This window comes from Amblyomma maculatum, chromosome 5, assembly GCF_055883805.1.
Source record: "Amblyomma maculatum isolate TAMU_Amacu chromosome 5, ASM5588380v1, whole genome shotgun sequence".
Lineage (NCBI taxonomy): Eukaryota > Metazoa > Arthropoda > Arachnida > Ixodida > Ixodidae > Amblyomma > Amblyomma maculatum.
Window position 1 is genome coordinate 130,133,348 of NC_139348.1, and position 18,454 is coordinate 130,151,801.

Below are 18,454 nucleotides of genomic sequence, written 5' to 3' on the forward strand. Positions count from 1 at the left end.
CACTATGTTGTTTACTGCTTTTTAAATGCCAAATATGAATGCATAACTTGAAAACATATTGCAATGTAGACAAGAACGACGCAGATGTAGACGGCACAGACGCTGTCTACATCTGTGTCAGCCTTGTCTATATTGCGCTATGTTTTCAAGAAATTGCTACAAACTAGCCCGAACCAAGCATCTGTTGCATCGAAGAATGCACAAACCTGCTGCTTTGTGCAATGGTTTCGTTTAAATTCAAGCTTGTCATATACATATGAGATGTACTGGTAAATGCTGGTGTGCGTAGAATGCAACAGGCTTATGTCCCTAATGGGACTGAGCAGCAATAACATGTGTAAATGCAATGTTTCTTTGGCAGACCGAGTTACAATCCTGTGGATCATAAACATCCAGGCTACAACTTTACTTTCACTTCAATGGCCAATGTGAAGCTTTGTTATTATCGGTCTATTTGCTCTATTCCTGTGTTTGTTTTTATGCGTAGATATAACTTGATCTGCAGCGAGATAAATTTGAATGCTAGATATGTTTGCGGTGTAAATGTACAGCAAATGTATCTTCAGAATTATATTCTTCCGGAAAATTTCGTTCTCGGCTTTTGAAACTGTAAATAAAATGTCACCAAAACCTTTGCGTCAGTTACTCTCAGCTTTTTTTTTTTGGTAATATGTCCGTTAATACTAGTGCTTGTATTATATTGGCTGTTTTATAGCTTTGTGGGCATATATCGTTGCATACGCTTCATTTGGTTCACAGTGGTTCATTTTAACCCCCAAAACAAATTTTATCTTGTATACTTTGCAAATGAGTGAACATGAATCTATTCATCAACGTCGTTCAATGTTATGCGTCAGTCTGCTTTTCTTTCCCGTCTGTTTCGTGACCTCCAGGAACTGATGCGACAAAGACGAACGGCTAAGCTAACTTATTGTTGTCATAACGCAATGCTCGGAGCTGCTTGTGCTGTCTCAGAAACTCTCTCCCCTTGCAGGTCAGAGAACGCATCGGAGACTGCCGGATGCTGCACCTACTGTACCGCACAACCGTCGAGGCCGTCTGCGAGGAAGGCCTGACGCGTTTCGTGAGCAAGATAGTCACTTATACGGGTGATCCAACGTCAGTGAGGACAAGGAAGCTTTCAAGGCCGCGTTTAAGAGCAGCACGACTCACCTGTTATAATTATTGAAGTGGCTTATGTTAGTATTTTATACCCAACGGTTGGAAAAATACGAGGCAAAATCCGAGCATTACGGCTGACCAGTTTCCGGAACGTTTTGCGTATGAGGGCGCCTCCTATGAGATGGGCAGGCAGCAATCTGCGGTGTTTTGCAGCTCGATCTCTTTCCCCATTGTGATCGTTTTTGCTGAAGTGTTAGCCTTAATGCCTCAGATGGTGTGGCAACCTTTTGAATATTCTGCTTCAGATCAAATAGTGCGTGTGTGTGGAATTTGATCAATGTTTCATGGGGGTTCCCTAACCTACCATAGTCGATTACCTTTAGGTGATGGTGTTATGCTGTGTTTAGGGTCCTCATTTCCTTTGGTCAGAATTGGCACGCCAGTGTTTTTTTTTACCTCAATCACATAGATATCAGCTTAATATTTGAGATCACAACCAGCTCACACCGCCTCCTGTTCGGCGCACTATCCCGCCGCGCGATTACTACACACCTGATGTCTGCATAGAGAGCAGACGCCATCTTCACTCTAGCTCTCAACTATATATATATATATATATATATATATATATATATATATATATATATATATATATCATAGAGCGAAGGGTACGCTTCATTTAAAGAAACATTTTATTAGACTCGACGTTTCGATCGGAGACCGATCTTTCTCAAGAGTGAATCTTCTTGGATAGTGTTGCGGCTTTTTAAGCATTTGGACATAGACCAAGAAGATTCACTCTTGAGAAAGATCGGTCTCCGATCGAAACGTCGAGTCTAATAAAATGTTTCTTTAAATGAAGCGTACCCTTCGCTCTATTATTTTTTAAGCGGCCAAGTACGTTAAATGTTCTCGCATCCTATATATATATATATATATATATATATATATATATATATATATATATATATATATATATATATATATATATATATATATATATATATATATATATATATATATATATATATATATATATATTGAGAGGTAGAGTGAAGATGGCGTATATAATATATATATATATATATATATATATATATATATATATATATATATATATATATATATATATATATATATATATATATATATATATATATATATATATATCAGCCGCTGTGTGCCGTCTTCGTCTTTTCCTAACGATAGGGGTATAAGGACTTCCTGCAAGGGGAATGCCGTCTTCGACGCTTGCCTTAAGTAATATTATTTTCGCTGTTCGAAGAGCATCGGACTAATGACAATGTATAATGCTCTTCAATGAGGCTATAGGTGGTTCCTTCGTCCAGATGCTGAACACGACCCCTTGGAATCGAGTCCCATCCGCGGGGACTTGGCTATGACGGAGCCGATGCCAGTGTACGTTAAAGAGCCTCAAGTAGTCGAAATTAAACAGGATCCGTACACTATGGCGCCAATTGCTCCGTCTGTCTTCTCTACTCCCTCTGCCGCGGCGGCCGCTTTTCGATGGAGGCGAAAAGCAAGGTTTACGTGTGCTGCGCGATGTCAGTGCACGGTAAAGAAGCACAGGTGGTCGAAATTTTCCGAGCCATTAACTAAGGCATCTCCCATAGACTGAGTCAATTTTAAACGTTTAAACCGCATAAATACATTGTATCAAACTTTTTTTTTCCTGCGTGGTGCGCCTAAGAGCAATCCAAGAGAGCGGGACGATTACTGCTGCAATCATGGTTAAGATTAACTTTTCTTTTACATTTGCAGGGCGAATTCTGGTTTTGTGTGTGGGGCTACTTCCTCTTCGGAGTGCCGGCATTCCTGGTGGCCCTCTCCCTCTCCACATTTTTCGCCAGGGGAACAGCGGCAGCTACTAGTCGTCGAGGGTAAGAGGGCCAATATCAAAAACAGCCGTTTTACTCCTGCTGGGAGTCCAGTGGAGAAGGTTTTCGGAAAACCGTGACGTTTAGCTTTAATTGCACCGCTACCTATAGCATCAACACCTGAAGCGGCGCAACTTATCTTACCACCAACGTCATTCAAAGCACGTGTAGTATCATCGCCGTTAAATATGAAACAACAGCGACGTGCTTCCATATTAACAATGATAAATGTGCAGATCACCAGTGTCGCTGAGATTGTTTTCAGAATTTCATTAGTGACATTAGTTGAGGGTTTTTAAACACAAATATTTAATGCGAGTGTTTTACATGTGCGAATTGTGTCAAGAAATCACAGTTGGCCGAAAATGTAATGAGTTCATCGTCCAATCTGTGATATCATGCGGAGGGTCGCATCCTGAGCAAAACGGCGTTATGAAGTGCCTCTGAAGAAAGAAAAGTACTTTTGCTTATATTAAAAAGAGATGGTCGAACGGAATCTAACCGCTCTCGTTTGAGTCTAGAGCCGGACGCTCTGCTTCTAGAGAATTGGGGTGCATTCGTCAAGTGCGAAAATAGTAGGCCCTACGCGATTATAGCCTATTACAGATGAGGCAACATTATATATCATCAGAAACGTAGCTCAATAGTTTCACCAGTTAGCGTCACTAACTAGTAACACTGATTAGAAAGGGGTATGCGTGCAGGCGAGAGTTCTAATGTAAGATAAAGATTAGGCTAAGCACCATCTAAGTTTTATTACAAGCTTGAGAAGGATAAGGTTAGATTTCAAGCTATCTTAAAAACCTTTACTCGGTTTCCTCTCAAGCACATGCTTGTTTTAACTGGCGCATAAATGTGGGCCAACGATCACAACAGGAACCTGATTCGAAAACACTACTCACAAAAGGTAACTAGGAAAACTAGTTCCAAATACCGTGTCACCTATGTCTTTTATGGCAGCGTCTCCAGTGAGCGGAGTAATTTGAAAGAGCCATCACGCTTTTGTAACCTCTACCAGCCTCACAATAGAAATACAGGAACATCATGTTTGTTATGCCGGCACCTGAGACGGATATGAGCGGCTGCAAAACGTGCTCGTGTTACAGCATGGCGGAAAGGGCAAGCTGCAGCAAGCTCAGCTATTACTACTGCCGACGTTGAGGTCGTAGGTCACAAGCTACTTCTCATTGAAAGATTAGCTCTGAAAGCAAATACTCTTATTTGTTAATAAGAACTTTCTGGATCTGCTTCGTGATAGAGCATCAGTGAGGGACAAGTGATCGGCAGATTTCAGAGCAAATGTGCCTGAAAATATCAAAACGCCCACTGAGCATTGCGCGTCCGTGCCAGTGGTTTTCGTTATGTCCGTCCACTACGGTGTAAGGTTTTGTGATAAGGGAGTAATGACTCATTGACATCCACCCAAGCGAAATCACACGGCTACAATTATTTCCCAAAATATTCGACTAGAACCGTTATCACTTCAAGTTACCGATCAATTGACTCTCGCCTTACTATCTGATCTACTTACCGTCCTGGTTATCTCAATTGGTAGAGCGATTGGAGCAGAAAGGCAGTGGTCCCGGGTTCGACCTCCAGGGCCAGTATGAATTCTTTAACTAGTAAGTTTCTGAGAAAGCTGTATAGCTTTCATTTGTAGCTGTATTGCGGCGCTTGAGTGCATGCCAATCAGTCTTTACTCCTTTACTACAAATTTGCGCCCCCTTGGTGGATTCACCTAAATATTCGACCTACAGTGTAAGCTTATCTGGAGGTAAAAGGAAAAGATGTTATAAATTCCAGAATTTTGTCCTTTCGAGAAAGATATCACTTCCTAGCGCAATCGGCCTACCCAGCGGTCATGCAATAACGTCATTTCAACACTAGGTTCTCCTTGTGTACAAAAATGAGGATGAGTGTTGACAAGCTAGGTCTGTGAATCGACGATAGTGTCGCGAAATCATCATCATCATCATCCGGACCCATCATCCATCTTTTATACCCACGGCAGAGCTAAGGCCTCTCCCATAATCCTCTAAATGACCCGGTCTTGTGCTAGATGCATCCACTTGACCCCTGCGAACTTCTTAACCTCATCAGTCCACCTAACTTTCTGCCGCTCCCTGCTATGCTTTCCTTCCCTTGGAATCCAATTTGTCATCATAAGCGACCATCTGTAGGGCATACAGCCCTCTCGTAATCGAGTGCCCTTCGAGATAGAGTGCCTTCTGTGCTGGGGCTCCTTTCAATATTTAGTGCCTTAGAGATAGAGTGTGTTCCAACGCTGAATGTCTTTTAACACGCAATGTTGAGTGGCAACGTGCTCCTTGAGGCACAGTGCCTTTTAGGGTGAAGTGCTTGCGAAGGTAGGGTGCCTTCCGGGACAGTGTGCCGTCCATAACATATCTGTTAGTTAGTTATCCGTATTTGTTAGTGCGCCATTGCAGGTAAAGCCGGCCTTGGACGACGTATTGCCTTTCCAAGTAGACATTCCTGAGACATAAAAAAACGGGCAACTTGAATAACGTATGTTAGCAATACTGGTTTTTGCAAAAACGAAGTAGCAGTGAAAAGCATAAAGAATAGAGGCAATTATCGACATTTAAAGTGGTCTTGCAGAACTCATTACATTTTTATACCCGTTGTACCTTTCCATCAAGTTCTCAAAACTTTTGATATCAGTAGTGTGTCGCGACTAAGGGGCCCTCCTGCGGCAGCATTGTCCATTTAACCTTCCTGAACACGGAAGGGATATGGTTTGGTCAATATCTGCGCGTCGAAAGTGTCCGAAGGCCCCCACAACCTCGTGCTCTTTTCTTATGCAGGAGCGTGTACGGCGAAAACTGAAGATTGCAGTGTCTTCGACGCTATCTCAAGGAGGACGGCGCACTATAACTTTATTTGTTGTCCAGCACGAACACATAGACATCAATTCAGAAACCACGGCTGCCCTGCGTTCCGGAAACCCGACATCGTATTCGAATGCAATGTCGACGAACTTCGACGAAGTTCCCATTTTCTGCACTTCGGAACGAACATTCACAACTTAGCACCACCTGTTTAGTATTTATGCGATATCATCGCAGTGCCTAGTGCCTATTTTGTTTGTACGTGCCTGTGTATAGACAGTCCTGATTTATGCGTTATTTTATCACTGAACTCTGCTCCTTCATATGCAAATTCACTGCAACCGTGTGACTCGGCTCTCCACAACAAGATCGATAACTAAATTCGAATGATGCAGTACATTTGAGACAGCACGAAGGAAAGTTTCAGAATCTCTGGGACAAGAACTAATTCTGAGTTCTGCTGCAGTTTTGAGACAGCTAGGTTAAAAGCGCGCATGTCTTGTGAGAATGTTTGTAGAAACGCCAGAACGTCGCAGGTCGTATAACTGTCATTTAGTGCCGGTTTGTCTGTTACAGCCGCACTACTGTTCTTTATGAGTGCTCACTCAAATTACTGGAGCGTCGACCGACGTTTAGTCGCCCCCATGCTCTTTCGCATTTTAGAGTGTTATTTTGTGATTTCGGATATTATCCTTTAATTCCTTTCCGCCTGTAACAGAACTGTGGGTGTTTATCGTTTATATTGCCTTAAAAAACTGCGCATCAACTCCTTCGTTTTATGCCCTTTCAGTGTCATCCATATTAGCAGAGCATACACATCGGGCCCCGCTGCATTGGCCTTTCACTGTATCATACTGACCAGCCGAAAACATTCTAATTAGTTTTGAAAAATGACCTCTCACTTTGGGTTTTATGGTGGACATACGTTGTTAGCGCTCTGATTACGCCGATGTCAGAACTTGTGAGCACGAATGTCGGCGAGCAAATTAACATGCATGTACTAGCGAGGAAATATGGTCGTCTTTTAATTGCTGTGTTCATTTGCTGCATACAAATTGAAACATAGCTGCATAACCTGAAATTACGTTTCATCTCTGAACGAGACAGTGAACTCTAGGACGTGGTGTTTAAATTGTCAAATCTACTCTAGGTGACACCGTTGTTGAGGGCTCAGCAATAATACACTCTACTTATAGGGTTATTTAACATGTGCTGACAAACACCATGTAAGCGTTTTTACATTTCACGGGCATGATTATAGCGTTCCCTAATGTGTACCCGGTTTTTGAGAAGTGGGATAAGCATGGTTGCCCTCTCAAACACAAGGCATAATAATGTGGTTACCGGTTAAAAGAAACTGCGGCTGGTTGCTTGTTGAATTAAGTTACTGGCTTATAAATAATGACTGGAAGGATTTTTCAGCAGAATACGCCATCTCATTTTTAACACTCGCAGCAGACTAACGTCTGTGGATAAAGAACACGACCACTTGATTCGGCATCTGATCAGGGAGTTTGATGGACGAGAACAGGACTATAGTGCATAACCTAAATGAGCACGATTTAAATGAAGTTAGGGAAAATGTGAACCGTAGCGGAAGGTATACAAAGTTGTCTACGAAATACTAGCGTCAAAAAGATAATCAACGTAAATGAGACAATGTCACGGCGTTGCCATGGCCGAAAGGTTACAAGATATATTATGTAAACATGTCTAACAAGATGAAAACAAGAGAGAAATTTCTAGTGCAGCTAAAATAGTGCAATGAGCTCTTCTTGATGCTGTTCATGCATGTTGACACATTAGTGTACACGAAATATCAACGTTATGATAATGAGGACGACGATCTAGTCTGCTGACGCGGATAACCACCACAGGAAAAGTGATCTTCCTGATGACATGACCGATACCTATTGTTGGTGTGAATTTTCGACTTGATTTCACGCATTCAGGTTTAGTAAACTAGAATAACTTACCTTATAACTACCATCCTACCATCGATACCAGCGGCATCGTGTCGTCACGTTGACACAGCTTCTGACCTGAACAACATCCAAGAGTAAATTTCGCGCATCCGAACCCTTACATCAAATTTGCGGCCTTTGTGGAGGGAAAGGGTAGACATGGATTTGAAGGCTGTGTGGTATTGTGTCAGGCAATGTTTTATATTTATGGAGATATATGTACCGGTGTGAATTAAGTTTGGCTGGTGGGTGAACAAAAAGAAGCTTGTGTGCGAAGTAGAAGCGCAGCGGAAGAACAAGCGACCGCCACCACTGCACCCGAATTCTTGGCCGATCCCCCTGTGTGGATATGTGTCATCAGTTTAGAGGACAACAACAACACAACCACCACCACCGGCTTCATGCGCCGTACTTCCGAAAAAGACGAAGCGAGCGGCACTAGGTCTTCGTGGCACCTGTCAAATTCTGGCATCAAATGACCTTCACGAATGGCAGTAGTAGAGTTAACGCTATAAAAACTTAATGTTAGAGACTTTTAGTTTACCTCTGCCGCTTACCGTGGCCATCTACCGCTACCGCGCGCCGTCAACACGGCATGCGCTAATTGGTCCCTGCGTGCGGAGTCCGCCGGAATTTCACAGGAACGTGGCGCCATCTATCGTCCTCGGTATGTTCTGCGCATGCGTACTGATGCTGGCACGGTAGCCGTCGATAGTAGTGCTAACCTATAGCGCTAAGCTAAAAGTCCCTATTGGTGGCGCTGAACTGAAAGCAGAGGTGCGAAACTGAACTGAAAGCAGGTGCGAAAAGAGCAAGCAAAAGTTCACGCTGCAGTGGACAGGACACCACAAATCCGCTGTGCGTTTAGATATAGAGTGGCAAGCGGTGGCCACTCCCTTTAACAGCTATCGCTGTAATAAATGCTTTCGGTCACCTGTCACAGCTGTTATGCAGCCCGCCGCGGTGGTGCAGTGATTATGGCGCTCGAATACAAATGGCGCCAAATTTGACTTGAAGGGCTCAGTGATAGCACAATTTTGTGGCCCGCCCTAAGGTTTGTAGTAATACTCGCACGTTCATAATCACAGCCGCTGCCTCACGGCTTCGTAACTTTGTCATGCGAAATGCAAAAAGCTTTACCTCAAATGACCACAGCCACGAGCAACAGCTTCTTCCTTTCTCGCGATTGTGATATTTGATTTTCAGGCCTTATATGGGTAGTTCATAGCAGCTTTAAACTGAGCGGCGCCAACAGAGACTGCGATTATTTTCGACAACTGCCAAGCACGCTTGTTGCTATCGCCGCCGCTACCGAGTCGACCAGTTTCTCTGGGAATACTCCGGCAAGATAAACAGTTCATTTCAGTGTCGCGCTACACTGCTCCTCTTCATGGCCTTGTCACCACAACCTGATAATAGTTTGTGTAGAGCGTTTTCATACGAAAATGCATGCTAATATCGTTGAAGAATGAAAAGTTTGGAATTTTATCGTTGTTCATGGAAGCATGAACACTCAGGAATATACTTACGCGATCAGAAAAACCGCTTAAAAGCAAAAGGGAATATCGCGGCGCTAGTTTATTCACGAGTAAAGGATAAATGGCAAGAAATCCGGGGCAAGAATAAAGGAAACAAAGAAGCTACGTACACAGCACCGAGATAGTTTCTGTAACTTATCGCCTTCTTCGGTCGTCTTTCTTGGCGATTTCCTTGCCTAAAATCTTGCACTAGTGGCACCTACGTTGAGTGCGCTTGTCGCTTTTTTAAGGCGTGACACAAAGTTGCTAGAAGTGCCCAGCATATTGAGAGGCAATATTGTGCGCACTGAACGCTTGCTGATCGTGCACTATACCTTCTTCCGTAGTGTTACAGAGTGATGCATCCGAGTTAAGTGCGACACGCGGAAGAAGACAACGAAGTGAAGATGATGTAGCTTCTAGCATAGCTGCAAGCGACTACGGCGGCACACCTTTCTCGTAACTGATCGATTATCTGTCCACGCAGGGAAGATTTAAGGATGGCTTATGCGCTAGAGGACGACGACGTACTTCCAGAGGTGAAATTGGCTCCTTTTCTGAGCTTCTGGGACCCTGTCTTGTACAAGCCACACGAGCCGTCACCGCAGTGCCTGCACAGGACAAAACGGGACATAGTGGACATCTACATGCGGCCAATTCCTGGAGTAGTGATCGCTCCGGAAGAGCAAGACTTAACTACTATTCCCGTCCTCGTCATTGGTCCCACGAACACGCCGTACGAGGGCGGCTTCTTCCACTTCATGGCGAAGTGCACCGCCGACTACCCGGCCAAGCCGCCAAGGGTACGTTTCATGACCACAGATGGCGGGTGTGTCCGCTTCGGCCCAAACTTAAATGAGGACGGCATGGTCTGCCTGAGCTTCCTTGGCACATGGTCAGGACCCGGGTGGTGTCCGAAGAATAGCCTACGAACCGTGCTGATCGCCATCCAGTCGCTGCTGTCGGAGGACCCTTACCACAATGAGCCTAGACTTGTGATGGGAAGGGGACCGGACGAGGCCATCGGTTACAATGCCTTCTTGCAGCACGAGACAATAAGAGTAGCCTTCTGCGATGCGGTCGAATCGAGCATTGACGGTAGCTCTTTGTATCCACCGGCGATAAAGGACGCCATATTGAAGTCATTTCCCGAGTTGTACGATAAACATGTTAGAACGCTGAAAGACAGCTTGCACCTATCTGGAACCGAAATGAGGGACCCCTTCGGGTGCGGGAGCGGACTGTACAGGTACGACGCGCTGCTGACAAGACTGATGAGCTTGTACAATGAAGTCATGGAGACCGGCTCTAGCAGTGAAGAAATTTAGAAACAAGCTTTCCTTGCGCCCAAATAAAGGAACTAACTACTCAGGGGCCGTATTTTTTTATTGACGCAGGTTATCTGGCATATTTTCATATAAGAAGGTATTTTGTGCTGACTGGAGGAAGGACTTAAGGCTAGGATAGGCAAGGCTGAAGTTGGGCGAGCGTCCAGCATTCAGTACGGCTCACGTAAGTATGAAACAAGCTTTATTAACAGGAATCGTGCACCGCTACTCGTCTTCGAGCCGAAACTGTGCGTGCACAATAAGCACTCACGTACACGCACTCCACTAGGATTTACCACTTAGCTTCAATGTGGTCGCAGTGAGCGGTAGGCGACGGTAATGGTGAGTCTACAACTCATAATTTAGGCAGCAGAGGCATCGCCATCAACACACTTCAAACCTTTTACCACTGCACTTTCGCAGGTAAGTTTAGCATTGATTCGTAAAATTGTTCTTGGTTGTTACTGCTCTTGGTTTAGTAAGGCGCCGTTTGTAAGACTGATTAGAGCTCGTTGGTAACGCTACGTTGTCGAGTCTAGATAGTGCCACCCCAGTTTATTCTAGTCTGCTCACAGGCAAAATTTTGAACTGCTGTTGCTTAATGAATTGAACAGTGGAATGCATTGGAGAGTGAGTGAAAACAACGCCAGATTCGTGTGATACAAATCTTCAGGAGGCGACTCGATCCATAAGGACATAGCTAAAGCGACAATGGAAGAAACGGCAGAGAGAGAGAGAAACAGAAGACCTTCGGTTTGACTATGACCTGGCATTGTGAAATATTAAATTCGATGAGTGCCAAAGCAGGAAATTAAACCTCGTATTTGTTGAATTTCAGAGACTGAGAAGAGGGGCAGCTGTCAGAGGTCAGTGATGTAACGAGTAAAGTGAGGCTTTTCTCGTTTATAATGAACTGTGCTATTGTACTTGTGCAGTACAATGTTGTATTGTTGTGTATTGTATTGTGCTGTGCTGTGCTATTGTACATCGGCTACCAACGAGTGAATGTAAGGGCAGTTTCCTAGGCAACCAGAGAAAGATTGGTTGCTGCTGTGAGCTGAATAAAATTACGGCTTTTACACGCTCGAGAATTTTAGAAACAGGAAAAGCTTTGCGCCCTTATCCTAAAATATGGCCTAAGAACAGTCTATTGAAATGTGTTTGTTACAGTAGCAGGAAATGTTTTTCAAAAGCCAAGACGGAGCAAAGGCAATCTGTATCAATTGCACAGAGGATACCGATAAGATTGTTTAGATTCGTCCTTTATTCCTCAAGCGCGTGCATCTTACTCGTTTTGCGCGATAAGATAAAACATGCATCTTATGGGCAAACTGTAATCCTGTCCGCGTTACCCAACAAACTGAATTGTTGCCTCACGTAGTCATAAGCAATTCCCACGTTGCCTATTCTATAAGTAGGCGAAATAAGCACATTTAGATATCAGTGAGAAGCGCAGCACATTGGTGTCCATTCTGAAATGTAAGTAGTATAAGAATGTAAGAGCGAAACTAATTGTTTTAAGATACCGAGGCGAAAGCTTGAAACTTTTCCCGTTAAAATAAAAAATCAGTAATCTTAGCTGGGGATACTATGAAAAACTTCGAAAGTACTTATACATCAGTCTCAACGGCATTTGTAACTCAATAAGTGTTTTCCGAAGCTGAAACACAGGCAAAACAGGGAATGCATATTACACACTTCATTTGTGAAAAACTCGAATAGGAAGATAAACCTTATAGCATAATGCTACAAGATTTCCAAAATCCAAGATCAGTTTGAAATGCTCGATTAGCTAGGAATGCCTTCTACACAAGGGGAGGAAGATGGAGGATCGACAAATAAAAAAGACGACAAAGGACAGATCACAGTACGGAACGTGTCCGTGACTGCTGTTACTTCGTGAGAACACACGAAGCACGCACACATACTAAAATACTCATCTCGGGCCTGTGTGCCTGAAGTGTTTGACGTGACGTAAGTGTGACGTAGCGTGGTGATATATCATGGCCGAATTGGCAGGACCAGCAAACCTATAGTCCGCAATTTTGAAATGGGCGTCGAGCCCACAGACCCTATTACGGCTTGGTTGAAACGGAGCTTCATATTCATGTCGGGTGGTCTTTTAAATAATATTGTCACACGGTGATGACAATGCCGTAGGGCCATAAATTAAGACAGGTAGGTATAGCACTGGAATGAAGTCTTCATTTGGCTAACTTGCGCCCGCAAACAAAAAAAGCGATTTGTCGGCGGCGATAGCAAAAAATGGGCTCGCTGGTCGTCGAACAGAGAATGCCCGTTGCACCTGTCAATGGTCAATTTAAAGGCGGCGAAGAAACATCTAGATAAAGCCGCTAATGGCGACTAGCATAATCTGAAACATTGTAGAAACACGCGAGCGGCTGGAATCTTCTAGATAGATCTCGGCGCATCTTGCACGACAAAGAATATGATAAAGGTGCGTCTCGCGACAGCGACCGTGAACAAGCAAAGAGTACAGATTCGCTCTGTGCGCTACAATCACAGATCAAGCTGAATGCCAGCGGCTGTAACAAATACTGATTGTATATTGAATATTGTATTGAATATTGCATATTGATTTGAATATTGCAGCTTACGACTATGCTAAAGATCGTGTGCGACATGGAACCGAAGTGCGAGCGGTGGTAAAACGTATTTTGCTTGGACACTCTCAGGCTCGTACAGGAGTGCGATGTAATATGCGCAACGATTATTAACGTCAAATACAAGATTAGCGAGACGTCATCAAGCTGTCATCACTAAAATCTTGAGTATGCTGGCTGCACTGAAACTGGCAAGATTATGCCCGGTACTCATCGAGAAAAGGACGGAACAGGGACAGAGACAAGTGCTGAAGCTCAAAATAGTGAGACAAGAAACAGTTCCACCGTGTCATTGATGCGCTGCTGTGCATCTACCCGTCTACCAACATTTCACCTTAACGCATAACAAATTGCTCGTAAATTGCTAAACACACCAAAAAGATTTATTATCAGAGAAGCTTCGAGAAGCATCACTCTCACCAACTAAATTTCAATTTTCCGAACGTTTCACGTGTGCCGACATTTGCAGCCTCTTCAAACGGAAAAATTGAATACTCAGGCATGCGGTATAGAGAGATCAGAATGATCTGCCACGCTGATGTAAGGTGGGTGTAGTTAAGAGGTCTTATGTATATTAATGTGATCTGGGTACAAACGAAAACTGTATTTCAGACTGGAAACGCAACGAGTCGACAGTGGTGGGATGTCAGCACATATATACTTTCCACTTACACTATCACGCCTTAAATATTTTTTTATATAGATGAAACGAAGAGCCAGCCACTGTAACTTTTGTGTATAGAAGGGGAGTGGAAGAGGTAGGGATTTCAAGCGGAGCTAGACTTTTGAAGAATTGTTCTTATGAGGGATTTGCGTGCTAATGTTTTAACGTTAGGCGGTGCGGGCGAAATCTCTCTTCTCTATGAAAAAACATCAATTGTCTCCAAGCGATAGTGCACGTGTTAGTAATATGTGTACGTTACAATTTCAAGTTGCTTGTAAATGTTATGACGAAATATTATACTCTATGAGCCGCAGTAATGTTAATTCCCGTAAAACTGTAGGTACAGCACAAAGGCTCCTTTTCTTTTTTTCTAATACATGCTTGTACTTCTGCCTTCACGACAGGTATTGCTATTCTGACTTCATGACACCAGCTATCGTTGTTATTGGCTTATAAAGTGTCCGTCAATCGTCACGAGAACGTGCTGCAAAATACGACTCATCATTCGGAAACAATCTTATGTTTATTTTAGGATCTACGCAAGTGTAGATGACGCCGACAGCTGCTAGAAAAAGTATAGTCTAGACACTTTTGTTTCGCCGTACGCAGCACTCACCACTTTGTGGAGGCTGCAAACAGCGCAGATATTTATATTTAGCGCTTCGGTGGATATACACACCGTAGTGCCATCTAGCGAAAGTTAAATGTTTTTAGCGTTGGACACAAAAACCTCTTCTTTAGTGATTGACTGCAATTTTCAGTGCATTACCAGTCTTTCTTTTATCACTTAGGAATCTATATAATTAGAGGAACATATTAAGAAATTCAAAATGCCGAAGGAAAGCTGCATTTCTAAAAGGACGAAGCAAGTAAAGAGTGCCAACAGCCACTCACAAAAAGAAAAGCATATGAGGGACATCGGATAGCCTTTCACATAATGCTGTATCTTACAACTGCATGTGCATGTGAAAAACGAGCATTTATACAAGGGTAGCCGCAGACTGGATCTATTAAAGCTCTCACGTCATACCTTTAAAGACGGAGCTGAAGTATTCTCCCAACTTTCACTCATTCCAGCCTAGAGTTAAACCCCTGAGTAAGTAAGCTATGTGCACTTAGAGGCTTGGAAACTCCATCACTACATATTTAAGTATACCCTATACTTTGCAAGGTTCAAAGAGCAGATTCTTATAGAACATTTTAGCCTCCTAAACATCGGAAGCTTTATTCGCCATAGAATATTAAGACACAAAGAACCAGTTTTTACCACACCTTTATTGAACTGTGGTATTGGAAGAGACGACGCAGACTTCCTGTAAGTAAAGCGAAAAGAGAGATCGCTGTAGTGCATCACGTGCTTGGAAATGCACAGTTGCCCCACGTTGCTTCAGTCATAAACGCAGCCTCAATGTAGTCCAGGCGAGCGAATCTTTGGTTTTAGCACAAATTTTCACCAATATGGTGCACCACGGCCAATGGGCCGACTGTGCCGCTCCGTCGCACTCTCATCTTCATTTCGGTCACCATCGTGTAGGCAGCTATTCCAATAACTTCAGCGTTTTGATGACGAGCGCTTTACAAGACACTTTGGAAGACGAGAGCAGAGCTAACGTGCCGAACCAAGACGCAAGACGTGCAAGTTATTGATGGAACATCTTCCCACTCATTCATCTGAACGCGAGCGTGCCCATGGGTACATATTCCCGAAATGTACATTGACCCATTGTTTGAATTCTACACATAAGGGAAACCAGCATCGCTGTTGTTAAGCGGCTGCCTGAAATTCGTCGCATTAATGTAAAAAACAATTCTGAGAAAACGTTCTGGAGCGTCTGTGTAGCGGAGTCTGTACAATTGCCTTCTAGCAGCATCAGTGTGCCGAAGGCTCCGAAGAGCGTGATCATCATGCTTGTGCAGCCTTCACAGCTTTATTACCAAGGCTTAATAATCTGTGAAGAGTTTGCTTTATTTGGGTAGCCGCTGACAAGCGTTATTTTTTTTTGTACTCTGCCGATGCCTATATAGATTAAAAAACATTAGAACTTTTATGCAAGCGCACCACGTGCTGCTATTTTTAGAGCCTACTATAAGTGACAACCTGTTTAGCAGCTTCAGGAACACTATAGCAGGCTGCCCTAGCCAATAAAATTTTTAAGGACGTGCTGCATACTCACTTTTTGTACATAAAGGGCATTCAGTGCTTCCAGACTTTCCCAACCTTGGCACTCAGCAAGTTTCTATTAATTTTTGCTACAGTGGTAGTAGTGACTGCAGTAATTTTTCATTTTTGGCTTCTGTAGATTACGACGGATACCTGAGAATGGGAGAGTAGACCGAAAGAGGAAGAAGCATTATGTACCTCAAGCATTACAAGTAAATGAACTGTGTGGAGGTCGGTTTAGCCTGATACAGAGGCAGGGTATGCCTCCGATGGTACGGTTCTGTCTAGGGTGAACTGGGGTGAGCAATTACAATGAAGAGGTGAATTGAACGTATGTGACTCTGTGAGACTTAAAGGATGAATTTGTTTTGAATGAAGTTTTAACACCACGACCTATACCAGAAAGCGAAAACCCATACGGGCGCTGTGTGATTATAAGATATGACAACGAACAACACACAGTCTAAATCACCCTTTCAGAGTCTGCCCTTTCGTCTACTTTTTCCACTCTATATGATTCACAAAAATAATGGCCTGCTCACTCCGAGTTTTGACGCTCGTATAAATTGTGTCATGAAGAACGCCATGTTGCCTGGACGAAAGTATTCTTGGGCATAGAGCAAAGGTACCGGCAGCGCCCTGTCAGCGCTTCCCTTTCGGATTTTGAAGACAGCACGAAGACAAAGATGCATTCAGTGCTGGATAAAAAAACGCCTATACTTTTTTTTGTAATCCGAGCCATCGGGTAGCAATTTTCGGGTGGAAGGTTACCACTGATTACATGATGAGGAAGTGATTAAAGGTGCGGGCTTGAAGACCACATTCTCAAGAAAAAGATTGGATACCACAAAGTTTTGACTTGGTAACCAGTATCGCGGTTCTGCTTGGCGCTCATTTTCAACGAACGCTAGCTACGTTCAGAATCCAACGATTTAAATAATCATATCTGCACCATTAAGACCACTTAGGCGAAAAGATATTTTGCTTCATGATGCATTTGAGAAAGACTATAAAGTAAATAAAACTGAAGGCATAGAAGTATTCGGCCGAATGCCGGAACTGCACAGCATACAGCTGCAGTAGTTTCTGCATCAGAGTGTGCCTAACAAGCAGAGATAACGTTTTTGCACAAGGTCATTGCACAGTTCCCAGCCAAACGCGTTTGAACAATGTTTCCAGCTCCTAGCGCACATGATTCGTCGATGCCTGGGGGAAATGAGAGCAGGGAGTGGAGGTACTTTGGAAGGTTGATTAACTGCGTGTAATTACTACGCAATCCTTCTCACATGGCTTGTTTTTTTTTTCATGAAAAATGGTGCGATCTACAGCAGTCTCACAGCGATCATTTAGGGTAAAATCTCAAGGCGATCAGCAAATCTAATGAGAAGCACTTCAAAATACGCCTGACAAGTTTTGGAAGCTAAACTGCATCCGTGGGCTTTAGATGGTAAGAGTGCTTGGCAGCCTGAATGCACTAGTGCCGAATGGTGTAATAACCGTCTCATTCGGGCGCATGTGCTACAACCCGCAAGCAATGGTGCACGCTGAGCTCCAGCAGACATGATCACACGAGCAAGGGAGCAACTTTCTGATAGAGCACACGCAACGCGTGTTTTATCCAAACCAGGGCGTCGACAATGTAGTTACTGTCACCTCAACGTGAATTAAAAAAAGCGACGTTTCTCTTTTTGGAACTCTGAAGTGCCCCTCCGTGATAAACCTTTATATATAGTTCAGTTCATAAGAGAAGTGCACGCTTCAGTGGCCTGTTTTATGCTGCATTCGCCGCATGGTGCTCTATGCTTGAGTTCCAACCCTAATTAACTAGATGCCTAATGTATTAAGAATAGTGCCGTCCCATGATCTTTCCTCTTCACAGACCTTGCTCAACACATCTCTCCAGTCAGTCTGTATGCAGCTGTAGCGCTAGAGCGTCCTGACACCATCGCGAGAAACCGCACCATAATTCTAATTCTAATATATTCTTGGAACAAACCATGAAACATGGTCACCGTGCTACCGCTGACACTACCAGCACAGTCCGCCTTGTGAAACGTCACTGGAAGCATTGTGGTTGCGACGACACACCGACCAGCAGACGAAGCGTCCAGGCGCCGCCAGTTTCTCGAGGATTCGTCTGAAGCCTTTGCAGAGACCATATGGGCAGGAACCTCAACCTACAGTATTCTGCCGCCACCATGAATCTAGATGGACACGAAACATAGGATCCTTGTCATTGTCAGGCATCTTTGTAGCCATTTCCCTTCACAACCTTATGCACTTTGCATTCCACCACATCTATTGAAGATGCTAGCACGGCGGCCATT

The 18,454-nt window shown here is 43.7% G+C and overlaps 1 pseudogene; it reads left to right on the forward strand.

Annotated features, from left to right (window-relative positions):
* The first annotated feature begins 9,555 nt into the window (after positions 1 to 9,555).
* LOC146189542 (ubiquitin-conjugating enzyme E2 Z pseudogene) lies at positions 9,556 to 10,721 on the forward strand (annotated as a pseudogene).
* The last annotated feature ends 7,733 nt before the right edge of the window (positions 10,722 to 18,454 follow it).